The sequence below is a fragment of the Ictidomys tridecemlineatus genome, chromosome 4, assembly GCF_052094955.1.
Source record: "Ictidomys tridecemlineatus isolate mIctTri1 chromosome 4, mIctTri1.hap1, whole genome shotgun sequence".
NCBI classification, from domain to species: Eukaryota; Metazoa; Chordata; class Mammalia; order Rodentia; family Sciuridae; genus Ictidomys; species Ictidomys tridecemlineatus.
Window position 1 is genome coordinate 36539338 of NC_135480.1, and position 27816 is coordinate 36567153.

Sequence of the window (27816 nt, forward strand, 5' to 3'; positions counted from 1 at the left end):
TAAGGATCAGAAGAAGTACATCAAGGGTGGTCAGGGAAGCAGAGAACTGAAGAGGTAAAGTACCTACCTTTATGGCCTCCAATCAACCAGAGCTGGATCAAGGTCTGGAGCATCTTAGATAGGCTCATAATGTTACATCTCTTGAAAAATAAAATATTTTTACATTTTCATTCATCGTTCAGAGATGAGAGAGGGCCATGTCTTTGGGGAAGAAAGCCCTAGATATAATGTTTAGCCTCTCCTCTGTTTTCATGAGTGATTCTGCTCTGGCCTCAAACTTGCAAACTGGTGTAGTCAAAGAAAACTCTATGTCATAGGCCTCATGCAACTTAGAAAGTAGTTTAGCAATGTTGGCTGTTAATGTGTACTGGAGAAATCCAGAGCTCACCTCCTTCGCTTATAATTATAAATACTGTTCCTTTCAATAATGTGCTGTATTGCTAGAAAGAATTCTGGAAAATACATTTTTTTTTTAAAACATCTTGTTACATTCCCAGTGTTTTCAGTAAACTTTTTTGATTTCCTTTTCAAACCCTTAACTCAGCTTTTCCTTTAGCCCTAGCATTATCCATTTTTCTCTTTCAATTGTTGGAATTGGGCACAAGTTGGCATTCTATAAAAGGGTTTTTTTTTTTTACTGTCCCAAATCAGGGCAAAACCATTGATTTAAACTAACTTCTCACTTGATAATTAAGGAAATTGAGACACAGACAGAAAGGGGTTTCAAGACTGCAGAATGAGTTAGTGGTTAAGGATGAGAATCACATCTGTCTCAGATGTTCTTTTCACCAAAATACAGATGTTTGAATAAATTACCTTAAAAATAAGCAAACAACCATAAAACATAGCATGAACAAAACAACCAACCAAAAAAAAAAAAAAAAGAAAAGAAAAAGAAAAAGAAAAAATAGATCCTATATCACCTATTATAATACAGTTCAGAATTATTCTGGGAGGAGGATAAGCACCCCTCAGATAATCACTTCCTCTTCAGAGTTAATTATTCCAAGCTCCTAGGTATGCTAGTCACAGTGTCCCAGAGATAAAGGAGGCAAGGTCCAGGGCAGAATTGAATGGAAAGGCCACTCCTTCTATGTAAGTAGAAGAAAACATAAGGCTTGGGAGCTATATTCTACCTATTCGAGGGGGAAAAATGACTTCAGTTTGTGCCTTGAAGGATCTAAGGCTAAATAAGGAGACACAAACCACATTTGGACTTGAGGTAGTCCCATGAACAGAGATTATCTGAGCAAACATGGCAACTGGAGGCGCTGGATAGGTAGGATTAGAGGGTTTTCAGTGGTGCGCTGGTAAATGTTTAACAGCAGGCCAGAGCAGGAGGAGGGATAAGGCTGCATTTGTGATGTTTGTCCATTCTGTGCTGCGAATGGTAGAGTGATGGCAGATTTCAAGCTGTGCTACCAGCAAATCACACCATTGATCTTATATTCACCACTGGTTCTGGCTACCATACCAGCTATTGGAAACTGGGCTGCGGGAGCCACAGAGGACAGTGGAATGGAACCAGGCTGATCTGTCACATTCTCCTTTACAGCCACAAGACCTATAGTGAACTGGGCCTCCCCTCTTACACACAGCAAGCTGCTTCCTGTTCTTTCTAAGTAGGTCTGGGCAGTCCTTCTCAACTCCCCCTTATCCATGCCTGGAGTTTTACCACTAACATTCTTTCTTCTCTGTCTGTAGTTCTTTAAGAAAGTGGGAGTTGTTGGGTTGGGAGTGGTAAGTTTCTAGTACTTTCCCGTGGGCTCATTTTCTAGACTGGAGAGAGGGGTCCTGAGTTGGCAGGGTCTAGAGAGCGGCCAAGGCACTAAGTGGTTATAGAAGGTTGGAGAGATGATCTGGGGTCCGTGTTTTCATTTCTTAAAACCTGCAATTTAGTGAGCCCTCTGACAGAGCTGGGAGAGGAGATCACAGATTCTCTTTACCCTGATGTCCTTGAGTAAAGCCCACGGCTTATCTGTCCTAGGGAAAGAGCTTTCAATTGGCCTTGAGAAGTTGTTTCAGGACAGCTTTGAAAGATTCCATTTTACCTCGGACCATAGTTTATATCAATTCCAGGTAGCATTAGTTTATATCAATTCCCAGTAGCATTAAACATGAAAGGCAGAAACCTTAAAACTTTAAGAATGAAATATGGAAGAAGATCCATGTGATTTCAAGGTCTGAAGGGGTTTATTAAACAAGAGTCACAAAGTACTTAAAATGAAGAGATAAATTGAATCACATTACTATTAAAATTAACAATCTCTTCTTCAAAAGGTACCCTTAAAAAGATAAGAGTAATATCAGTAATATATGTATGACATAAGTAATTGTGATTAATATATAAAATAGAAAAGTAACCCCTAAAATTTATATGAACTACATCAACAAACTAACAGAATTACAGATGTAAAGAGTTAAAAAAATTAAGGGGATGACATGAAAAGGCAATTCACAAAAGAGGAAACACAGATGGCCAACATACATATGACAGTAGTTCAGTATCATTGGTAGTCAACAGTATAGTCTACCCATTTTGTTCCAGTTGGTTTAGCCAGTAAGATATTTAAAAAAGAGGATAAAATATGGAAAAATGAGACAAAGTGCTGAACGGTGCAAAAACTGGTACAATCAACTTGGCAATTTGACACCATCTTATAAATTTGAAACTGGACGTGCTTATAACTCAGCATTTTCACATAATTATGCTCTTGAGCATGGTTTCATAAACTCAGCACTCTTGACAGTTTGGCTGGGATAATTCTGGCCTATGTAGGGTCTTCCTGTGTATTGAAGACTGGCAGCACACTGCCTGCTAGCCCCTTGCCAATAATAGCCCTTTGCTCCCCTTCTCCAGTGGCGCCCTAAGGATGATGACCCAAATCATGTCTGGATATTGTCAAAAGTTTCCCAAGTGGGAAAATTGCCCTGGGTTGAGAACCACTGCTCTAGTGTTTACCGAAACATTAAAATTCGTTGCAAAATTATTCTTAATTAAAAGTGGGAAATGATTAAAATATATTTACCAACACTAGAATGGATATGTAAATTGTGGCATATTCACACAATAGATTACTGCATAGTATAAAGCGAATAAACTTTGAAAAGTTTTGAAATAAAACTTTAGTGAAAATCTCAGAAGAGTGCAAACAGCATGATCCCATTTTTATAACATCTAAAAACAAGTAAAACAAATGCAAAAAAACTCACCTCTTATCTCTCAGGTGGGTGATCTTGACTAGGTTCCTTTCCTTATATGTGCCTTGGCTTTCCCAAATGGAAAAACAACAACAACAACAACAAAACATGTAGGTGTGGAGTGGAAATCGGGGTTGGTAAAGATACACATATCCTACTCCATTGTGTGCTCATAGCAGATATGAATAATTGATTACAAAAATCATTCTTTCTATGTTGGGAAAAACCTTGCTAATTAAACAATAGAACTTCAGGCAATTGATTACATGTAGCAAGAGAGAATAAGTCTATATTTTTCTTCAAAGTGTTTCATTCTCTGAATCCCCTCCCATTCATTCTATATTTGTTATACTAATTAGTTTGGGAGCCTTTTAAAGGAAGAGAGTATGGTTCATTTCCATTGATCACCCCCTTTTCTCCAAGTTAAGGACAACTAGGGTTTTGCTGAAAATTGTCTGACTGGAAAACACCATTTCTTATATCTTTTGCACCATCCACATCCCAGACCAAGAATTCAACAGATCTACCTGAGCCCCCTAAATGGGTATTGGCTGCCCATAAGCCCATTTAGCATGCTAGGGTCACATTCAAAAGAACCAGTCTTTACTTTCTGCTGGAGGTTTGTGAAAATGACAAGGGAACTTGAAGAAACCAGGAGTGAGGAGAAGAGATGGACTCGAAATGAGTGAAGAGAGAATGTGGCATGAGCTTCTGACAGGGTCTAATACTAGGGAGGAACAGAAATATCGTCAGGCAGATTAAGTAAACTTTTCTCTTTCTGGACTCTGCCTCTTTAGCTATCAACCCTGACAAATGAAGAAGATGGTTTCTCTGATTCTCTGATTCCAAAGCAACTGACTCAAATTGAGCAAGAGTTAAAACCTAGATTTTACAACCAAGCACAGTTCGCCCTCCAGTGGCAGAAAACCAGTAACTCAAATGGTGGTTGAGAACTCAATTCTCACTTACACTGGATGTCGGAAATGTCCTTTTTCTTTTGCTCTCAACTAGATTCTTTATAGATTTCTATCCTCAATTCAGGATTCTATGCAGATTTTTTAAAATTTTGGGATGCTTCACAGTAGTTTTATGTTATTGTGTGTATCTAAGAATGTCTCAGCTGAAATTAACCACAAAAATTATTTAGTTTTTTCTTATACCTAAGAAGAAATGAAAGTACTCAGAGGTACAGGGACTGGAATGACCCTGTGACATACATTTTCTGGTTCCCAATTCAGTGCTTGTTCCACTCTGTGTCTTGGCTTCCTATAACAGTATGCTTTGAACATCCACTACGGGTGGGACCATGTTGGTCATTATTGGGGAAATAATGATTACAGTAACCAAATACTAAGTCTTACTCTACAAGACAGGACACTATTCTAAGTGCGCCATATTTATTATCTTATAAATTCACAAAACAACCTCATGAGAGAGTAAAATTATGTTTATCTATAGATGAAGAAACTGAGGCTCAAAGTGGCAAGAAGAGAGTTACTAATGGAAGTAGACGTATGTCCCTGCCTTCAAGTCATTTTCAGCCTAATCAGAAAGACGAGTTTATTTATCTTTGGAAGGTAAGATATATGTTCCATTTTTCTAGGACACACAGAGTTTTCTGAGACAGGACTCCAAGGCCTGTGTTTTTTTCTAAGTGCATTTCTTTGTAATGCTGATGAAGAGCCTAACAGCATAACCATCTCTGCCAAGCAGCAGTGGCCCTCTGAAGCATTCCGTTTTGGGGCTCAGGAAGGAACTCATGTTTGAACAATCAGTGATCTCTGCTATGGATGCAGGAGAGACGCAGTTGGCATGATGCCACATATTTACCATAATTGCTCTAAATGAATGAAATTCTGCAAAGCTTACAGATTCTTCCGTGTTCTCTGTAGCTACAGAAGCAAGGACAAGTTTACAGAAATGCAGACATTCAGGCCCCATCTCAGACCTACTGAATGACCATTTTTATAATAACCCAAACCTGAGACATTAATACAGTTCTGTGTGTACCATTCCATAATTTTTAACATGTGTATAGATGTGGGGAGCCACATTACAATCAAGATGCAGAACAGCTCAATAACTCAAACAAGTAAACAAACAAACAAAGCAAAGCAAAACAAAACTCCTCTCTCCTGCTCTCCCTCTATAGACACATCTTCCTCCGTCCTTACCCCTGTTGACTCCCATGTATTCTCAATCGCTGAGGTTTTTTATAATGTCGTATAAATAGAAGCACACAGTGGGTAGTCTTTTGAGACTGGCTTCTTTAACTTGACAAAATGCCTTTCATAAATGGTTTTTAATTGTGTATTTTGTTCTTTGTCAGATATAAAGAAAATGCCATTTAGTAAAATTCTGTGGCTCCATAAGAAGACGGTGATTTCACTCACTTAAATGTCAAGTTTAAGTTATGCTAGGAATCTGTCAACATAATCCTTCAGGGGTGTCTGTGCTCTTTAGGTGTGAACTGGATCCCGAGTTTTCTTTCCAGACACTCAATCTGGTGTCACGTTGAATTATTATTATTTGGTATTTGCTCTACTTCATAAAATGCTCATTCATATTCCTTTATTAGGCTAACATTTTCTTTACTTTTTCTTATTTTAAATAACATTTTTTAAAGGTTGGTATTCCTTTTCTGTCTTTTGTAAATCAGACTTCCATGAAACTCTCAAACACTGGCTGCCATCTACCAAACAGAGTGGGACAAAATTAAACGTTCTTTTAAAAAATATGTTTTGAAACAAAGAGTTCCACAGGAGTATTATCAAGAAGGAGTCTTATAAGAAAGAAAGCAGTAACAGAAGCTGTAAAACTCTGCCCTAGAATATAATTTTCATTATAATCTTCATCTTTTATATTTTAAGTAAAAAATTCCCATCCATCATCCCTGTGAAATCAATATCCCCAAATCCAGGCCAGTTATCCTTATTACCCTTTTGCAGATGAGAAAAGTGAGGACTAGAGGAGAAAAGGATTAGTCAAGGTTACACAGCTGGTTGGTGATAGAATCAAAGTAGAAAGCAAAACTTTGGGTTCTATTGTGCTTAGTAAACATTCCATATTGCAGAAGGTTATTTCTCTTGATAGAACAATTATGCTCAGAAGACAGGAATAGTCTTATTAAAACACACACACACACACACAAAACAAAAAAACCCCAAAGACTTTTAAAATAATGGCAACTTTAAAAGACTTCATGAATATATTGATGATGCTTCTCTTCCCTTACATTATTTTTGTTGGACTCCAGTCACACAGAACAGCCTGGTTTGAGGATATAATCCATTTGTCATTACACAAACAGACAGTTTTGTTTCCAGAGAATAAGACCGTAAATACTGAGATTGTTTTCTAGTTCAATTCCCCTGTGTCCCATTTTAGGGCTTTCCGAGAATGGAGGTTATTATGAAGTAGGACTTATTAGAAAATAAGAGAGCATTCTTTTCTCCAATGGAATCGCCATGGGATCTGGTAGCTACTTCTTTACATCATTCTGATCAGGCTTATTGGGTCATTTTACAATTCATGGAATAAGTGACATTTCAGAGGAAGTAGTTATAATTTTAAATCATATCTTCAGGGCCCCTTTGGCATTTGATCTGAAATGTGTTGCACATTCGTAATTTGGGAGCCAATGTCTTCAAAGTCATGAACACTAACACTGAGAGTCTCTTTAAACTTGATTAGGGCTTACAGAGTGGGAGAAGGCAATAGTTTTCCCTTGTGCCTAACGCTGGCTTTATATTCTCTCAGCCACCCTTTCTCCCATTCCCAGGACATGCCCTGGACTCCCCCCAATCAAGAACAGCGCTCAGATGCTGCCTGGCTGTCCTGTCGGCATAACCTGTAGTCATCCCATGCCCTCAAAAGCTTACTCAGAGTGAGCAATGCGCCCAGAACGAATTCGTTAATTAATAAGGATGCTGGGAAGTTGTAAACACAGCTGCTGGCTGCTGGCTCTCCTGGCCTGCTTGCATGTGGCAAGTGAAGAAATGCTGGATGGTAACACAGGCTCATTGTTTGGGGCTCCCATAATTGAACTTGACAGAATATCCTTGGCAGGGGAGCCAAAAGCAACATGGCAGTCTCTGCAGAGGTGCCCAGAGGCAGGACTCCTTTTTGCTTGGAGTTTCTATTCTTAAAGCGAACCTGACAATGAATCTTGGAGAAGAGTGGGAAGAGAGCAGCAACCTATTTACAAAACGACACACTTCCCAGTCTCTGATCACTTGTTTGTGGTGAGTTCCTAGAGGACACAATAACTGACCTTTTCTTTCCAGATGTCCTTTAGTAGTATTTACTTATCCTTCACCCCGAACCGGGCTTTGGCAGTTCCTCGTCCTGGAAGAAACACATTTGTTTCTCTAGCAGACAGAATTGCCTGATGAGATAGCACCTTCACTTTCCAAAAATTCAGACTCAAAAAATATTTTCAGGCTTACTTTTTCACATGAACTCAAACCTTACTGATGCTAGTTTAGAGATGAATAAGCTGAGGTTCAAAGAGGTTAAGCAACTTGCATAAATCCAAATAAGAAGCAAGTGGCAAGTCTAAAATTTGAGTGGCATCTTTAGTCTCTGCACCTTGTGCTTTCTCCCCTATGCCTCACCAGGCCTTCTGGGAGAAGCAAGAACTTTTAATGAAATCTCAATATTGGCTTAGGGTGTTGGAATCCCTCAGCATGCCTGGAACCAAAGCTCAGAATTGCTGAGCAGCACTTCCTGAATCAATATTTGGACCAACACCCAAACTCACTAACAGTGTGTTCCGGTAGGAGAAAAAGGAAACTCATGGGGCAGCTTGATCGTAATTAAAAATGAGAGAAAAACAGGAAAACAAGTGCAGCCCCAGGCAGGCCAAAGATGATGCTGCTTTGATGAGTTTCTTCCTGCTCTTGGCAAAGTGTTTTCCAGTCATTCTTTAGAAGGCCCAGACAATGTCCAGTGTTCCTGGAATTTCTAATGCCTTTGAACACTTCAAGCTGACCAATACATATACATACATTATGCACCATGATTTCCAAAGCATGATGATAGAGGCTGGCTGAGTGAAGGGGGTAGTGGGGAGTCAGAAACGAATAAACTAGGCTCCTAGCTTTGGAGTTTTTCCTAGTCTCATGGGAAAGACTGATCTGTTATAAACAACTTCTTGGAACATGAGGCAGAATGAAATAAGTGACACAAATGAATGAAAAAGTAAATGCTATGTGTTCCAGAGGTGACAACTCATGCCAACAGGGACCACGGAAACCTTCAGGTAGAGAAGGGATTTGTGGCAAGCCTTGAGGGCCAGTAGGATCTCATAGAGAAAAGGCAGGGAAAGAATTCTGAGCACAGGACCTGGAGGAGCATAGGCCTATCTTCCAGGTCCTAGTTCTCCAGGGAATGACCACAGACGTCTACTTCATCAGTAAATTCTCTTTCTTATTGATCTTTGGATGGAAATAGTTAGGAAATGGAAGCTAAATGGGAATCTAATTAGACCTGTGAGCACTCAATAAGCTTCAATACAAAGTTCTGAGAAAAGTGCTGACAAGAATAAAGATTCAGTTGGGTTTTAAAATTTAAAACCTTGAACTTGAGCCTCTGACCAGCTCAGTTCTGTACAGAGGCACATATGTGTAAATATGATATGGTTGGCTGATGTAATACTCCCAACCATATGGTGGAGATAAAGGCACAGATGGGTTTGGACCTTTGAACCACAGTGATCTAGCCCTGAAAAAAATGTGACATGAGAAATGATCTAGAATTTTTTTCAATGGTGTTCATAATTTTCTCTCTTGAAAGATAAGAGGGAACAAAGAAGGGGCTGGAGTGTTTTGCATGGCATGGGCAAGCAGTGGTAGACTTAATTGTCTATGGGCAGCAGTGGATGAGAAGTCAGGTGACCCTCTGTGAACCAGGTCCTAGAAAAGAGTCTGGAACTGATAAAGTCAATGGGTTGGTGAATCAGGAAAAGGTGGCTGGTCAATGCCCCAATAGGTTGCTGGGAAATAAGGAACAAGAGAAGACAAACAGGGGAGGGAACATATGGCACCAACAACAGGGCACATGGAAGCACTGTTGCCCAGCTGTCCTCTTAACTTGGTGAGCTCTAGTCCCTGGGGAATTGCAGGCAATGATAATTGCATGCATCTGACTTGGTAGTAAGTGGAGTAGGGTGTGTGAGCCACATTGATCTGTAGCCAAGAAGAGTGGACAGAAAGTTTTTTAGGTCCCCCCTCTCCCAATTCTAATAAGGGCAGTTCTCCTTTGTTACATGCTGATGTGCCATATTATGTGATTGCTTCTTTAAGGAGAGATTTTGTTGCTTTGAAATGTTTGAAAACTGTTTGCAGAAAATATTGGAAGTCAGCAAGCAAAAAGTTAATCCCCATTGTGTTACTTCAGCTATATGACCTTGAAAAATAATTAAAAACTCTAATGATCCTGATAATCACTCACTGAGAAAGTTACACTGAATGTGAGACAGCATATATAATGAGTACCTTATTAGGTACTACTTAGTGTGGTATACTTAGATTGGCATGTTATTCCCATGTTACAGATAAGGTGAATGAAATACAAAAATTTCATTTTCTCAAGGAGATGCTACTGTTATTAGACCTAGGGCTCAAACCCAGGCTTATTTGATATTGAGGACTGTGGTTTTATAACACCCACCATGTTTCTCTTTGTGATTGTCACTACCACCTATAAGAGGAAAATACAAATTCTTGACTCTTTACTGAGTAAAATGAAGCAAGCCAAAAGTGCTTTTAGAAAGAAGCAATTAAACTGGGAGCGGTGGCATATGCCTCTAATTCCAGCAGCTCGGGGAGGTTGAGGCAAGAGGATTTCAAGTTCAAAGCCAGCCTCAGCAAAAGTGCGGTGCCAAGCAACTCAGTGAGGCCCTGTCTCTAAATAAAACACAAAATACAGCTAGGGATGTGGCTCAGTGGTCATATATCCCCCCAAAGAAGCAATTATTACCTTTTTCAAAGTCTGGTGTTCTTAAATGTTTGTTGAATGAATGTATACTTCATAGGCAATATAATTTATCTGTTTCTCTCATATCCATTTATCTATTAATACTTTTAACATTCAAATTATGTGAAGAATTGTTGTAAGCCTTAGAAAGACAATCTTCAGAAAATATTTTCGTATGAGAACTTCCTCCCCAAATTTGGTTGGTTGTAGAAGGTGTAAAAATGGCTGACCTTAGGTGACCTTCTTGAAAGGAATCATGAAAGAGTGGCCTCTTATTAAGCATACTGTGCCACATGTACTTGCTAGCTTATTGAATCCTTAAGTGTGGACTTTTTTTGTTCTATAGGCAAGGGAACTTAATCTTTAAGAGTTTAATTTGAGTGAATGGCTTTGTGTAGCTTTGACTACAATCATGAAGCCTGAAAATATTTAATGACTTTGGAACAGGAATATAGCTTTTCAGGCACAGCTTGGGAATAACTTATAACCTTTCACCTCCTACCAGGTGCAGAAAAGAGAATGTGTACCACTGCCTATTAGAAAAGCACTCTCTAAAAGGTTTGCATAAATAAGAATAATCTCAGCAGCCCTGAAGAATGAGGAATGGTTAGGGTTCAGTGCTAGGGCTGATAACTACCAAGAGGCCTGGTCTGATTCTCCAGCTCTTCTCAGTAGCTTTGGCTCCAACACTCATCTGGCGAGAGTCTTGTTTTTCTCCCCAGCATAGCTGGGCTGGAGTTTTGTGATATTTGACTTCAGCAAGTTTCCACATGAGCCTCTGATCTAGTGTTGGAACAAAGCAATGGCAGAGGGAGGCCAAGCTTGGAATGAGTCAGGCGCAGACTGATGCCTTATTTCTTGTTAAACACCATTCACCCTCCAGGTATGTACTTTTCCCCAACAGTCAGACTCTGTCAACACAAGTCTGGGCTTCCCTCTCCCCACCAAGGCAAATAGTGTCAATAGAAGGAAAGGAAAAAAAGTTGATGGCTGGGATTTGAAAGGCTAGCTTTCAGGTGGAGGATCAAGAGCCCTTCACCTTGCCAAACATTATTTGAATTTTGTAGAACAAACACTGGAGTTTAAGTTACATCCTCAAATTCAATATTTGGCGTAGATGATTTCTCCCCACTTGGTGTACCTGTTAATTGCTTTGAGATAAAGTGACAGACACTATCAAAGGATTGTAAGAGTTCATTTGCATTACCTGACCTCTTTTTTTTTTTAACTAGTAAAGAAATGAAGGGCTAGGAAAGTATAATGATTCACCTAGGATTATGTACCTACTCAAAGACTGGACTGTATAGAACCCAGGTCTCTTAATCTTATGGTATTGTTTCAATTGTATTGGTCTTACTTCTGGTTCTGTTAGCATCAATATCCAACAAATAAAGCTATTTGTCTTGGATCAGCTTGAAAACACATTCTTAAGAAGTGATTTGCTAGTGACTACTAGTATTTACTATTGCTAAATATTTGGGCTTAACTTACCAGCATCTGTCACAATGTGGTTAAGGGTGAAAATTCTGGAGTTTCCCTGGGTTTACATCCCAGTTGCACAATTTATTACATCTATTACTTTAGGAAATTCTAATATCTTTTTGTACCTCAATTTTCCTTTTGATAAAATGGGGATACTCACAATATTCACCTAAAAAAGTTGTGATAATTGAGATGGTCTACATACCCAGGTCAGAACAGTGGCAGTTACCTAGTAATTGCTAAATAAATGTCAGGCATAACATTTTTACCTAAAACCTTGAGAAATTTTAGTTTGGACTCTGTCACTAATTAATCTGTTACTGTCTAGGTCTCAGTTTACTCATCCATGAGAAAAAAGTTCTTATTGGGTTGCCATTCAAAAATCACACAAGTTTTTCCATATGCTGTGCAATAGAGACCCATATTCATTTAATGTATTCATTGACAAGTGAATATTTCCTGATTGCCAACTTTGCCAGGCACGATGTGAACAAGACAGACAAGTTCCTGGTTTCTAAGGAGTTTACAGCCTGTGGGGGAGACAGAAAATTAAACAGGCAGTTACAGTAAAGGATAATTGTTGTGATAGCTGAAGTATGGGGCGCTGTGGAGTACAAAGCAGGAGTCACTCATATGGTTTGAAGGTGGGGGTGAGGGGATAGGGAATACCGCTTAGAAGCGATAATTAAGCCAAACCCATCGGCTGGGTGGGAGTTAATCAGGCAAAGAGGAGAGACAAATGTGTTCTATGGAAGGAGAGCAGAACACATGCAAGTTCAGACTTCAGAGAGAGCAAAAGAATGACATGGTTCTGCTTTGTTTATTCTACTTTGAGACCCCATTGATTTTAAGATTTGCCTTATATCATACACACCTAAGAAGAAAAAAGCTACTGCCAGTCAAACTATAGCACAATTGTTTTTTTTTTTCATCATTTAGAGTTTAATTCTTTCTGAAAGAGCATTTTATTCTGAATTGGACATACTTTTTAAAAATCATATAACACACTATCAAATGTAGCAAAATAAACATAGCAAGATAAACATATATGTAATTTGCTTTCAGTATACTGAAACTTCTCTTTTAGAGTCAAATTCTTCTGAAGGGCTTTTTGATTCAGAGATAATGACATCATGCATTTCCACGCAACATGGTTGAGAGCATCAGAGACTCAGCTTTTCTTAAAATAATTAGTGGAAGAACGAAAAACCACTGGGGCTGAGATCTTAAACTCATTGTGTGAGCATGTGGAAGTAGCTTACTCTTGATCCCCATTTGGGTAATGTTGCTTAAGGTCCCCCCACGACCTCCCCACAACTATTCGATTCCAGGGGTTAAAAGGTGGTCCAAAGTTGTTTCCAGTATTTTCTTTCCAGCTAACACCCATTCTGGCAGTTTTGAAGCTGGCGTTTTTCATGTTTGTTCATGTAAAGCCAAAACAATTAGGTGCAACTATGATCTATTCTACGTTGATTTTCAGATGAGTCTTTACTCAAAGGTGTGATACTAGAAAAATATGCCTCTCAAAGATTGTGAAAGATAGCTGAAACAGACAGGGTGTGTGTGTGTGTGTGTGTATTGCAGGGGTCAGGGTGAGGTGGCAAGTGGTAGCCTATCATCAGATCAAGTATCTTAAAACATTTTGACTTTACCTCAATGTGCTAATTAAGCTAATTGACAGAGGAAGGGTGGTCCTTGATGCTGAGTGTAGAATAGATTGGATGGCAGCTAGAAGAAATTTAGTGGATACACAGAAGAGGCAACAGGTAGGGGATTCCTGCTTTGTGGATTATTACAATCAAAAGGGGCGGAAGGAAATTTATCATCTCAGGAGCTCTTGGGGGGACTTCATGGTCAAGATTTCTAATCTAAATAGCCAGCTTTCGACAAATTCCTAGAAAATGTGGTATTCCATGGGGAGAATTAAACACAAAAGACTTCTAGATATCCAAGGTAACTAAACATTATCCCTTGAAGAACTAAAGTCTCTTTCTAATGGAAATCTCTTTCAATTCAATACAAATTTACGTTACGTTGGAGACTATTTGATACAACACTTAGAAAAACTTCAGGGTATAGTTGAGGATATTTGTATTAATTAATGAACAGGGTGGCAACGTGATGAGTTTTAGTAGGCTACTTACTCAAAACAATTTGTGATTGCATTCTTTAAATACTAATACTTCTCACCCCATGGTTTTCAAAAGATGTTTATATCCATAATTTTATTTGATCCTCAAGGTATCCTTCTGTACCACGTGAGGTCCTCCTGGCTGCAAATGCTAAGATGAAATTAAAAGTGTGAGATTTATTGAGGGAAATGCCTATGAAAGATAAAGAGGAAGATATATGAAAAAAAATATGCCCAACATCTCTATTCATCAGAGAATTGCAAATGAAAACCACAATGATATTTCACCCCACACCTGTTAGGTTGACTATTATCAAAAAGATGTAAGATAGCAAGTGTTGCTGAGGAGATGGAGGAAAGGGAATCCTTGTAGAATTGTAAATTGGTGCAGTCATTTTGGAAATAGTATGAAGCTTCTTCAAAAAACTAATTATCATATGATCCGCCAACTTCACTTCTGGCTATATCCCCAAGGGAATTGAAATCAGTAAACGGAAGGGGTATCAGCCCTCCTGTGTTCATTGCAGGATTGTTCATGATAGCCAAGATGATGAGTATACAGATTTAGAAACAACCCAAGTGTCTAGCAACAGATGAAAGAATTAAAAAATGTATTATATCTACAGAATGGAAGATGACTCTGATTTAAAAAATGGGAAACTCTGTCATTTTTGACAACATGGATGAACCTAGAGGTCATTATGTTAGGTGAAATAAGCCAAGCACAGAAGATAAATACCATATGATCTACTTACATGTGAAAGCCGAAAAAGTTAAGAGGCTGGAAAAAGCAGACGGAAGGGAGAGATGAAAAGAGGTTGGTCATTGGGTACTAAACTAAAGTTAGGAGTCATAATTTTGATGTAGAATAGCATGATGACTATCGTCAATAATAATGCATTATACATTTTAAAATTGCTAATAGGGAGGATTTAAAAAAATTTCTCACTAAAATATGATAAATACTTAGGGTTATAGATATGCTAATTAGTCTAATTTGATCATTTCTCAATGTATCTATGTATCAAGTTAACATTTTGTACTCTGTAAATGTGCCCAGTTAAATTGAATTCCATGCATATATGAGTTTGTCAGGATGAACGTAAAGTACTATGATAACTATAAAGCTCTAATAAAAAAAATCATCAAATGAAAAAAAAATAGTAAAAATAAAATGAAACTTTAGAAAACAAAATGCATAAAAATGAAGGGGAGAGAGAGCAGAAATAGGCAGGGAAAGCCTTCAAGTCCAGTGCAGGTCTGACACTCAGGAAAAGACAAGAGGAGAAAGGAGAATTGGGTAGGAACTGCTTGGCTATTAGGGAGCTCCCGAGGAAGGCCTGCTCATTAGAGGAATCCTGTGACATGCACAAATGGTTTGGTTCTAGTTCCACGCTCAGCTGCTGGGAAGAAACAACCTGTGGTGCTGGTGGGAGGAGGGGGTATGGCCCTGGCATGAATGTTAATAGCAGATCATTAAAACGTGGCAGCTGGAAGCTATTGGGTAACCATACTTCTGGCAGTTTTCTTCTTCTTCAGTGGATTGCTGTCTGTCACACTCGGTGCCTGTCACACTCCCTGAAGTAGGCAGAGCAGGAACTATTGGCCCTTAAGGGCTATTTCAAGCTTCATATAATTAAAAATAATATGTGTGGTAGTGGCAGGTTTCCAGATTTCTTAGTTATCTTGTTAAGTGGGTTTTAAAGTAGTTTGAAAACCCAGTGGTGATAGAAAATCTTCCAAGATGGACACCATTGATTGCTCCTATTTCTGGAGGTTGATCTCATTCTCACATTCAGAGAGAGAGAGAGAGAGAGAGAGAGAGAGAGAGAGAGAGAGAGAGAGAGAGAGTCTTGACTTTGGGCTGTCTGGATTCCTTGCTTTGACCAAGAGAATGCAACTGAAGTGTCTTCCTTCAAGCTGCAGGAGGAGAGGAAACTCCCTCACCTCTCTCAGAGGGCACGCATCATGTGAACAGTCAGACCCTAGCCTCATTCTGGTTAAGACAAAATGTCAGAACCAAATTGAGAGAAGTTCTACAAAAATGACAGATAAATACCCGTCAAAATGTCAAGACCATGGAAAACAATGGAAGTTCTTGGACTGCTGTTGACTGGAGGAGACTAAGGAGAAATAACCACTAAATACAATGTGTGATCATGGAGAGGACCTTGAGAGAGAAATAGATCATTCGTAGTTAAAATTTGGTAGGGAATCTAAGTTACCTAATGGTATTGTACTGTGCTAATTTCTTGGATTGATGATGAAGTAAGGTGTCTAACATGTTAACGTTAGGGAATTCTGGGTAATGAGCATACAGGAACTCTCTGTACTATTTTTTGTAATTCTCCCCTAAGTCTAAAATTAGTTTAAAGAAAAAACAAAACCCCCCAAACAAATAAAGAAACAAAAAAGGTTCTCACCATCCTGAGGTTGCTGTTCTGAGATGACACCTAAATTAGACTTAAAGAAAGAGCCCCTAGAGAAAGGGAGCCAAAGAGAGGAGCCTCCAGTTCCAAAGGTGAGCAGAACATTTTTGACTCATTCAGCCAGACCTAGCTACCAGTGGGTGTCGTCACGTGGGTAACTCCAGCTATGCCATGTGAAGCAGAAGGACCTCTCATCTAAGCCATACCTGAATTCCTGATCCACGGAATCACAAGGAATAAGAAATTGATGAAACTCATTTTCTGCTCCCCAAGACAGGAAGTCTGCCTCTGTAACCCAGCCTTCATGACTGATTTCTGATTATCCTTCCTGAGCTATTTTCTGCTGTTTTACACACTGTACTTGGAAGGATATGCCATCTGTTTCTCTTTGTGGATTGATCCCTTCTTATAAGCATGGAGTTTGGGACCTGCATTCCATCATTGAACCACGAGGTGCTTTCTAGATCACTCTCTTTAGGGTAGGTATAGGACTCCCTGGAGCTCCAGGATCTGCCTGCATCCTTAAGTGTCTTTCCTTGTTAGTGGTTTTACAAGGACACACTTGGGTTTTTGAGCCAGTCATGACTGGACTCCAGTACTCTCTCATCATTTATTAACTGGGTGACCCTAGGTAAATTATTGTGCCTCTCTGAACCTTGGGTTCATGCATAAAATGAGGTTACTGATACTTTTCTGAAAATGTAGGAAAAGCAATAAAATGGTGCTGGATGGTGTCCTGCACAGTTCTTAGCACATAGCAGGTGTTATGTAGTGAATATTCCACCCCCTGACTTCCTCTCTGTACTGTTTTCCGCTCTTTCTCAGTGTTATTATTCTTTATTGTAACAACATGTGAGGAGGGAGCGGGGTAGATGCTGGACTTTGAGTTTGTTCTGACCCCAGAAACCTTCTGGATGTTGTTTTAGTTCAAGGAAAATGAATTCACCTTGTTCCCTCGTGTGTTTCTTTTCATAGAAGTGGAACTCAGCTAAAATTCTTGGAACAGAGAGTTTGGATTGGCTGGGTTCTGCTTGAGAGGCTTTGTATCTCTCCATTGAGCAAGTTGGTCCTGGGTCTCTTGCTTGGGCAGATACTTTACTCTTAATAAGTTACCAACTCGATATTCTTCGGGACACTGACAGACTCTACAATTTCTGATACTCTACATTGAATCTTCATATGATTGTATAATCTTAATATTATCATAGTTCTGGCATGTACTATTTTGATTTTAGAGTAGAGAACTTGAGAGGCCAAATTTTGGTGCCAGATCAATCTAGATTTCGCCTCGGCTGTGGAACATTTAGGGAATGGTATCAGAGCTTCTTAATGTGTCTTAAAACAGTTCACTAATACCTTTACCTTCAACTCTCTTTTTTTTGGGGGGGGTACTGGGGATTGAACTCAGGAGTATTTGTCCACTGAGCCACATCCCCAGCCCTGTTTTGTATTTTATTTAGACACAGGGTCTCACTGAGTTACTTAGCGCCTTGCTTTTGCTGAGACTGGCAAAAGGAACTTGTGATCCTCCTGCCTCAGCCTCCCAAGCTGTTGAGATTACAGGTGTGTCCCACTACACCCAGCTCCTTCAACTCTTGAGTGACTGAATAGGGCCCCAAGTGGCCAGTGCCCACTCACTCTGACCCCCAGATGGTTTCTTACGCCTGCCAGTTCCTTCAACATGCTGTACAAATGGTATCTTTTTTTTTTTTTAAATTTGTGCTTTGACATGTCAAGCCTTGTATTCCTCAGCTGTAAAGTGATGATAAAAATAGTATATACCTCATAGGGTGCTATAAGAATTAAAATAACATAGACAAAGTGTTTCGAACACTTTAGAACACAATAATATATTAACACAATTATTGTTATTCATTGTGTTATTATTTAACTTGTCTATAAAAGGGGGAATCATGAACTTTTTGTACTTTGGATAATACTCAGGTACAATATTATTTTGCTGTTCAAATTTTCTCTGCTTTGACCCATGGGAGTTCTTTCAGGTTGACTCCTGAGTATCTTTGACCATTTTTTGCTCTTTGAGCACTTTCTTGCTTTCTGGCATTGAATGATGCCCCTGTGTTCATCATTCCCCACCCTGATGCAGCCATTTTTCCAAGGGGCCCTGGTTCCTTTCATTGGAGAATTGTATTGGAAACCAATATCTGGGTGCTGGGTGAGCCACTGGATTTGGATTCCAAATAGTTCCGCTATTGAGTTAGTGTTTGCTAAATGAAGCACTGCGCTGAGTTGGTCAGGGACACTGCTGACAGTGTACGGGAAAATGACATCAACCAGGACCAAAGAAAGAGTGTTTCGTGGAGTTTGAGCTTCTTTGAAAGGGAGCCTTGCTATAGGGAATCCGAGGAAGAAACTGAGAATATTTTTATAGACCATGCAAGACACAATGAATCTGTAGTGATGATTACATTTTAAAGATTTCAGACTAGTTTTAAAATTTTTATTATGTTTCAATTACCTATTGCTGCATAACAAATTATCTCCAAGCTAAGTGGTTTATAATGGCAATGATTGTTTCATCGTTTCTCTGGGTTTTCTGGGTTAGTGATATGGAATAAGGCTCAATTGGATGGTTCTCTCTCTCTCTCTCTCTTTTTTTTTTAAATACCAGAGATTGAACACAAGTTCTCTCAACCGTTGAGCCTCATGCCCAGCCTTTATTTTATTTATTTTGACACAGGATCTCACTAAGTTGCTGAGGCTGGCTTTGAACGTGCAATTCTCCTGCCTCTGCCTCCTGAGCTACAGGGATCATAGGCATGTGCCACCATGCCTGGACAGGTTCTTGGGTCTTTTATGCTGTATCAGTTATTAGCAGCTGAATCAGTGGGGGTGACACAAGACTGTGATCCCTGTAGCTCAGGAGGCAGAGGCAGGGCTTCTGTGTGTGGCCTGTTTGTGTGAACTAGCCAGCTTCCTCACAGCAGGGCTTACAAGGTAAATAATGCTCCCAGTGCAAGCCTTCACTTGGGCAAGACAGAAGGTCCCCTAACTTTCTCACCTAGTTTTGGAATTTATTTCTATTGCAATGTATTGGTCATGAATGAGTCACAGACCACTCAAACTCAAGGGGAGGGGACACACCTTCAATGGGTGGAAAGCCAAGTCCCATTTTAACATGAGTTTGTTTTGTTCATCTTTGAGGAAAAAATATGCTGCCACAAATTCACCTATGCTAACAAGATTTCTAATACTTGAACATGTGCGGTAACCTCCCCAAAGCTGAAAGCTGCTGTCTTTAAAATCAAACTGTCTTTCTTGATCTGGTGTCTCTTTGCACCTCTGTTCTATTTTCACATCATCACATTTTTTTTTTAATAATTCCCTTCCTATACACTATCACTCATCTGCTGTCCTGTATCATAGTTTTTGAGTCTCTCTTTATGGGCATAAATATTTTCCTTATTTTGTTTGCTAAGAGCAAATAATTTGTTTGTCCTTAGTGTGGTTGAAAAGGAACATGTCAAATGAAAAATTGTAGATGGAGAGAAAAGGATGCAGATAAGTTATGGAAAACACAAGGGAAAATGAACAATGACAGAGAAAACAGAATCAACACCTTCCAATAGTGTGTGAGAGCACAGAGAAGACACTGCAAGACATTTAAAGTAGAAGCAAGGGAAACTTAAAGAATGGAGGAAGCTTCACCAATCTAAGAATGGTCACAGGCCTATTTTCTATGTAATAATGAATCTAGAGATCAGGAATGGGCTTTGGGGATGTCCTTAAACCATCAAGATTGTGTATGAAATTTCATGTAAATAGAAGAAGAATGTCCCTGGAGGGATCTTTGTCCAAAGGGGCTTTAAGATACAGTGATAAAGACTGTTCAAATGGAGAAGAACTTGCTCAAGGCTGCATGCTGGCAGGAGCCAAACTCTCCTGAGATCATTTATTCAGGACCATAAATGATATATATCCCATCTGATATTTGTCTCATTTTGACCACATTGTTATTCCTGGTCCTTTGGGGGTACCACACTGTTCCTCCCTTGTAAGATTGTGCATCTGCTTTTATCTCATTGTCCAACAAACCTTCATTGGTTCTTCCTGATATGGATCTTATGCCTTCAACGTTAGCAATTGCCATTGTCCTCTCTAATTCCACAACTAAGCTTTTCCAAAGCATAACCCAACCCAACACATACTACATACACAGCTTTGTTCCTTTTGATGATTAGAAATCACATTTTTCTTTTATGTGCAAAGAAACACAGTGGATATTAGGTTCCCATAAATGGAGAGTGTATGGCAAAATCTAGTGGTTAAGAATTTTGCTTCTCTTGGCAATGGAGAATCAGGATTTGGGGGTTTGGGAGAGAGATTTCCCTCTGTCAGGCTATCCCAGGAAGCTTTATTTTTATATTTTTATACAGTTTATGAAAGGAAAAAGTGTTTAGTAAAGGCTGCAGTTTAATTTCTAGGGTGAACCACTAGATGGAGGCCCTGCCTAAAGAACGTGCTTAGAGGCTCAGTCACTCAAATCTGTACCCAGCTGAAAACGTGAATTGGGGGCACCAGGTGAAGCTACAATCTACTAAAAAGCTCTGTAATCTTTTGTTGTTGTTGTTGTTGTTGTTGTTGTTGTTGTGGAGCACAGTCCCTTTTAAAGTATTTCATCAATTCTCCACTTTTTTACTCAGAGATTGCCACGAAAAATAGGTCACTCAGTCCAGTATGGCTCATTACTTAGATAACTATGGGAATGTTTTTAATTTTTTCAACACATTTTTTCCTCTGAATGTCAGAATGGCCAGCTTTGTCCTTATCCTCCATTTCATGAGCCTTAAGTGCTACCTGTCCTGAAAAGAGTTCTTTGTTCCTTGAAAGGGAACTGTAAATATAAGTAATCTTCCCAATATGGGATTTAGAGCTTAAGTGGACAGTAAAATAACTTGCAAAAACTGGAGGTGGAGGTGAGTTTTTCTGACTCATATTGATTATTCCATGGTTGTGGTACTTGAGTCAGGCCTTATTTTGTGTTGTGAGGATCATTAGAAACAAGTGTGCATTTACCCTGCAAATAAAACTCTATTCATTGAAGCATGGTACAGATGGACTTAATGAGCTATAAACTCACAAGTATTTGACATTGCCACCAAATGAAGTTTCACACTTGAGATATATAGGTCCACTCACCATTCACAGGCTTTGCCTGTTTCTCTTCTGTGCTTAAGAAAATAACAACTTTGCATTTGACAAAGAATGATTTGTTTTCTAGTTCAACCAGATGAATAATTGGTCTACATTTATGTTAGCCTTGGGGAAACTTTGACACTGAGTAGCCTTAAATTTGCCTTGCTAGACTGACCAAGGTCAAGGTGGCTGAAAGAAAATGGGGAACAAAGACTTTTTTTCCTCCAGTGTCCTCAATGCTGGGTTAGGATCCCTGCCAGTGTGTGACTTTCCTTATCTCTGCATCTCTTGCATCAGGAGTAGAGAACATTTGTCAGTTTGTCTCCTCTTCCATACCCCACTAAAGACTGTCAAGAGGACAATGTTTTCCTACCATCCCAGCTGATTGGGGACTCTGTTGAGATTGACCAGGATAGATTAGGCTGTGAAGCCTAAGAGGGCAGTCAGGCAACCCAGAGATTCACAATAGCAAGAAGTCATTACTATACCCCCCAGGCTGAAAAGGGACCAAGGGAGTAGATAGAATTACCTGAGGCCAGAAACAGGGGTTACCAGACACAGAAGGCCTGACAGCACTAAATGGGACCATGGGAAGATATATCCCCTACTTGAGATGCCACTCAAGACAGAGCAGGAAGGGAAAATTACCTAGCTTTCTGTTTCCTTGGCTTCCCCATCTCCATTAGCTGGACTCACCAGAGGCAGCTGTCAGGAGAGCTTGGGAAACACTTCGTGTGGGGCCTGGCTCTGGGGTACAGAACAAAGCAGAGAAAGGGCAGGAGAGCCAGGATAAGCATGATGAGGGAACACCTGCACCAAACTGAAGCAATTTTTTTTTTTCTTCCAGGAATTGGGATTTGTTACAGAAACAAGTATCAGTTGTTGTGGAGAGTTGGAAAGTTAGATAGCGCCAGAACTGTGGTTTCTTGTTATGTTTTCGTTAAACAGGAGACCAGCAGTAAGGAGAGAAGGAGAGGGTGAGATGAATAAAGAAGACGAATATGGAGGAGACGTATATTTAGAAGGAGGAGAAGGAGAACAGAGGAGACAGAAGAGGGAAATAGACACAGAAGGAGAAGATTAAATAAAAGACTGCCATCCTGGAAGGAGCAGTAGTACAACTCCGGTTTCTAAAGGTCTAAGTCAGGATTCCTCCCTTCTAGAGAAAGGTGTGACTTCCTTCCCTTAGCATCTGTGAGGTACGTGTGGATTCTTCTGGAGTTGAATAGAATAGAATTTTGTTACTTGGAACTTTCTGAACCTTAAGCTATATCTCCCCCTCCATTCTTTATCCTCAGCTGCTTGTAGCTTCTTCCTTGAATCTATCCGTCAGAACTTGCCCATATATCCTTTCCATTTTTTCCTTCTCCTATTTACTTATATAAAATCTCATTTATTTGTGTCCTAAAGAGTGCTAGGAGTAGTCATGTGGATTAGTTAGATTGTATCATCCAAGGAATATGTATTTCCTCCTACAGTGTTTTTGTCTGGGTGGGGTTGGCAAACTCTTCCTATACAGATCTGATAGTAATACATGTTTTGGGCTTTGTGGGCCTAGCTTAAACCTATCTCCGTTGTAACTACTAATCTCTGTCATTATAAGAGAATGAATGTGACTGTGTTTACAGACTCCTGCTTTAAGCTCATGAGGGTAATTTGTTTGTCTCTTTAGATTATTTCCTGCAGAAAAAAACTGAGTCACTGCGTGAGAAGGAAATATGTGCCTGCTATACCACATATGTCCAAGATCCTGGAGGATCTGGTAGTAGTGATAGGGTTCATTCACTGGCTTCTGCATCTGGCCACTGACTTCACCTCCAAAGCTCATCCAGCTGAGGACATTGTATTCTTCTAATGCTCACCTAGCTTCTTGCATGCCCCTAAATGTTGGTGTTCCCTTGAGTTCTGTCCTAGGTCACCTTCTTTTTCTCTTTACCATCCACTGACTCAGGGTAGATGTTGGGTAATGCTTGTCCAATAGAGAGGACAGTAGAATCATCTGTTTTTTTAGTGCCTGAAAGTCATGTTGTCTTCATCAATGTAGGTGACTATGGGGTAATGAAAACCCATTTGGAGTCCGGTGGTCCAAGTTTTAATTTTAGCGCTACTGATAATTAGCCATGTTTGTTTTTGTAGTGATAGGTATGAACCCAAGGCCTTGTGCATGCTAGGCAAAAGCTCTGCCACTAAGCTAGACACTCAGTCCTACGCAAGAATTTTTATCATCTCAAAATGCTATTCTTCATCTGTTGTGTGGGGACAATATTCAGAGTTGTTGTGAGGAGAGGATTGAGAGATTACTCTTACATGCTGCCAACTAATCTATTTTAAACTTTTTGTGCCCTGCCCCAAATTTTCTTCAGCTAAAACAGTCTGGTTTTTGAACTTGTCTATGCTGTCTAGATGCTCCCAGTGTGTTTGATCTGCTCTGGGTGGTCAGTTATATCCCCTGGACCCATTCTCTGGGTTTTTTGGGAGTATTGAGCTGCAGAGGGGAAGGGTATCCAAGAAGGTTTCTTATCAAGGACACAGGAAGTCCAGCTGGCCTGGGGCAATTCAAGGTGGATGCAGAAGTGGGGAGTGAAAGGGGAGATAGTCCTGCAGAACCCTGGCTGGGTGTGGTATAGAAGCTGAGAAAAGTTAATCAAGGGATCTCAGTGCTCCTTCCCACATACTTAAGCCTGATTAGAATCTACTTTCCTATGGGTATAAGGATAAATAACGTTTTAGTTAGCTTTTGTGTTACTGTGATCAAAAGACCAGATAAGAACAATGTAGAGGAGAAAAAAAAATCTATATTGGATTACAGCTCCGGAAGTTAAGTCCACGGTTGGCCAACTCCATAGCTCTGGGTCCAAGATGAGGCTGAACATCATGGTGAAAGGGCATGGAGGGAAGCAATTTAGGACATGGGGACAAGAAAGCAGAGAGAGAACTCCTTGGAACACCTTCCCATCAAGAACACAGGAAGACCTGCTGGCCAGGAGATAGTCAAGTCTGGATACAGAGATAGTGAGTAGAAGATTCCTGCAGAACCCTGGCTGGGTTTGGTAGAGCAGCTGGAGAAAGTTCATTAAGAGAGAAGAAAAGAGCAGATTGGAGGACAATCCTGGGCCATCTTCAGTAACCTCTCTGCCTGGCTGTCTCTTGGAGGGGGCTGCAGTATCAAATCTGGTTTTATTGTAGAAGTCAGTGCCTGTACCTATATGATAGTGACCCTATGTTTTCTTCTAGCAGTTGCAAGGTTTCTAAGGCATTTACAGCAAGATTTAAAGGCCCTGAAGGCCTCTTCAGCTGTGCCAGATCAGGAGTGAGGGAATATATTAATTTCCTACTGCCAGTGTAATGAAGTTTCATATCTTAAAGCTACACAAATTTATCATCTCACAGATTTTGAGGTCATAAGTCTGAAATGAGTCTTATGAGGCAAAAACCAAGATGTCAGCAGGGTATCAGTTCCTTCCTTAGGTTCTAGTGGAGAATAAATGCCTTACCTTTTCTAGTTTATAGAGACCATTTACAACTCTTGACTTCTGGCTGCTTTTAGTATCTTCAAATCATCCCTTTAACTTCTTCTCCCTCTTCTTCTCCCTCTGTTTCCTACTCTTACCCTCCTGCTACCCTATATTATAAAGACCTTTGTGGTTATGTTGGACCTACTTGGATAATCTAGTACAGTCTCCCAGTCTCAAAATATTTAACCACAACTGCAGAGTCTTTTTTTTAATGTTTATTTTTTTTAGGTGTAGATGGACACAACACAATGCCTTTATTTTTATGTGGTGCTGAGGATTGAACCCCAGTCCCGCCCATGCGAGGCAAGCACTCTACCGCTGAGCCACAATCCCAGCCCCAAGCAGAGTCCTTTTTGCTATGTAGAATAACATATTCACAGATTCAGGGGATTAAGAGGTAAACACCTTTTTCCCCCTTTTAAAAAAATTAAGTCATCATAATTATACATAGTAATTGGGTTCATTCTGGAAAAATGATACATGCAACGAATTTGATACCAAGTCCTATCCCCCCCCCCGAAACTTTTCCTCCCCTCCATTCTCCCTCCTCTACTAAACTTCTTTTCTTCTACATATACAAAAAGGTGAAATTCTCTTTGGTACCTTTATATATGAATATAACATAATTTTGTTAAATTAATTACATTTATCTCCCCCTTTTTCTCCCCCCCCCTCACTCTTGTCCTCCTTCTTCTGCTCCACTGGTCTTCCCTGTTTCTTTATATTTTCCCATACCCTCCCTAACCACTTCTTGGTTTTGCCTTAGCATCCATATATGAGAGGAAACATTTGACTCTTCATTTTCTGGGTCTGGCTTATTTCATTTAGTGAGATTTTCTCCATTTCTGTACATTAACTTGCAAATGCCATTATTTTATTCTTCATTATGGGTGAGTAAAACTTCACTGTATATACAATAGATAAATGGATAGCTGGGTCATGGGGTGTTTCCATTCCTAGTTTTCTGAAGAATTTCCAAACTGTTCTCCAGAGTGGTTGTACTCCTTTGCAATCCCACCAACAATGTAAGAGTGTACCTTCTTCCCCACATCCTTGCCAGATTTATTACTATTTGTGTTCTTGATAAGGGCCATTCTGACAATTGTGAAATAAAATTTTAGTGTAGTATTGATTTACATTTCCCTAATTGCTAGAGATGTTGAACATATCTTCATATTTTTTAAAAATATATTTCTTGGTCATTAGTGTTTCTTCTTTTTAAAAGTTTCTGTTTAATTCTTTTGCTCATATATTAAGTAGGCAATTTGTTTTTTGGGAATCAAATTTTTAATATATTCTGGCTGTTAATCCCCTATCAGACGAGTAGCTGACACCATTTCTCTCCCATTCTGAAAGCTCTCTCTTCACTCTCAATCATTTCCTTTTTTTTTTTTGTGCAGAAGCTTTTTAATTTGATGGCATCCAACTTATAGATCCTTGGTTTTATGTTTTTGGGCATTAGAGGTTTTATTGCAGAAGTCAGTGCCTTTACCTATATGATAGAGTGACCCTATGTTTTCTTTAGCAGTTGCAAGGTTTCTAAGTCTTTGATCCATTTTGATTTGGTTATTGTGCATGGTGAAAGATAGGGATATAAATTCATTCCTCCACATATGAACATCCAGTTTTCCCAGCACCATTTATTAGAAAGGCTGTCTTTTCTCCACATATATTTTTGGCACCTATGTGAAGTATCAGATAGATATAAAAATTTGGATTTGTTCTTGTGTCTTCTATTCTATTGGTCTTTACGTCTATTTTGATGCCAATACCATACTGTTTTTGATGCTATATCTGTGTAGGGTAATTTGAGATTAAAAGTTGTGATGCCTCCTGCATCACTTTTCTTGTTCAGAATTGCTTTGGCTATTCTGGGTTTCTTCTTATTTTTATTCTTCCACATGAATTTTAGGACTTCCTTTTTGTAGTTCTGTGAAGAACATCATTGGTATTTTGATGGGGATTTCATTGAATGCATATATTGCTTTTGATAGTATAGCCATTTTGATTATGTTAATTATGCCTATCCAAGAACATGGTAGATCTTTCCATTTTCTGAGGTAAGAGGTGGACGTTTTGTGGAGCCATCATTCAGCCTACCACAAGATCATTTCATTCCCTGTCATTTTAGCAGAGGGCACAGTGTCCTGGCAGAATCACTTACACTAAAGATGTATTTCAGTCTCTGGTCCTTCCCAATCCTCTGGTGGGAGCTGGATGCAGGAGCTACTTGTGGCTCCACTAAATGATGAGTGTTGGAGGGAACCACTCTAGGGCTTGCCTCTGCTTCCTTTTGAAAACCTCAGCACCTTAGTCCTCTGGCTACTTAGAAGAAAGCCAAGGGTTAGACAAAGACTTTAAAGTATCAGGCAGGTTCTTTCAGCAAATATATATTCAGTACTTCCTGGGTACTAAATACAGTGCTGGGCAGTAGAACATTGCTCATTGGTGGATAATAATGATTCTTCTCAGATATTGATTTTATTTACTGTGTCTCACACTTACTAGAATCCAAGCTATATTAAAGCACCGATTTTCTCATGTTTAGGTTTATTATAAACCTAATGCTTAGCCTTTCAGAGTTGGTACATTCCCATAAATTTTTGCTAGTTTAGGAAACATAATCTTTGACCTCAGTAAGCTTTTGTTAAATGTGTTAGGCTAGGGGTGACAAATTATGGCTTTTGGATCAAACTGGCCCACTGCTGTTCTTATAAATAAAGTTGTATTGGAACACTGAGGTATCCATTCATTTATACATTATCTTTGATTATTTTATGCTATGTCAGCAGAGTTGAATGGCACTGATAGACTGTACTGGTGACAATTTAGGGCTAAATATTTACTGTCTGGCCCTTTATAAAAAAAGTTTGTCAGCTCCTGGACTGATAAATAGTAACTATTGCCATGACTGAACACTTTA

The 27816-nt window shown here is 39.5% G+C and overlaps 1 long non-coding RNA gene across 2 annotated transcripts in view; it reads left to right on the forward strand.

Moving 5' to 3' along the window:
- The first annotated feature begins 1029 nt into the window (after nucleotides 1-1029).
- The window catches only part of LOC144377069 (uncharacterized), a 91260-nt gene continuing 64473 nt past the window's right edge, over nucleotides 1030-27816 (forward strand). For both annotated transcript variants that reach the window (XR_013437679.1, XR_013437678.1), the window contains exons 1-2: nucleotides 1030-1095; nucleotides 4660-4778. This is a non-coding gene — a long non-coding RNA (uncharacterized LOC144377069). The remainder of the gene's footprint in view (nucleotides 1096-4659; nucleotides 4779-27816) is intronic.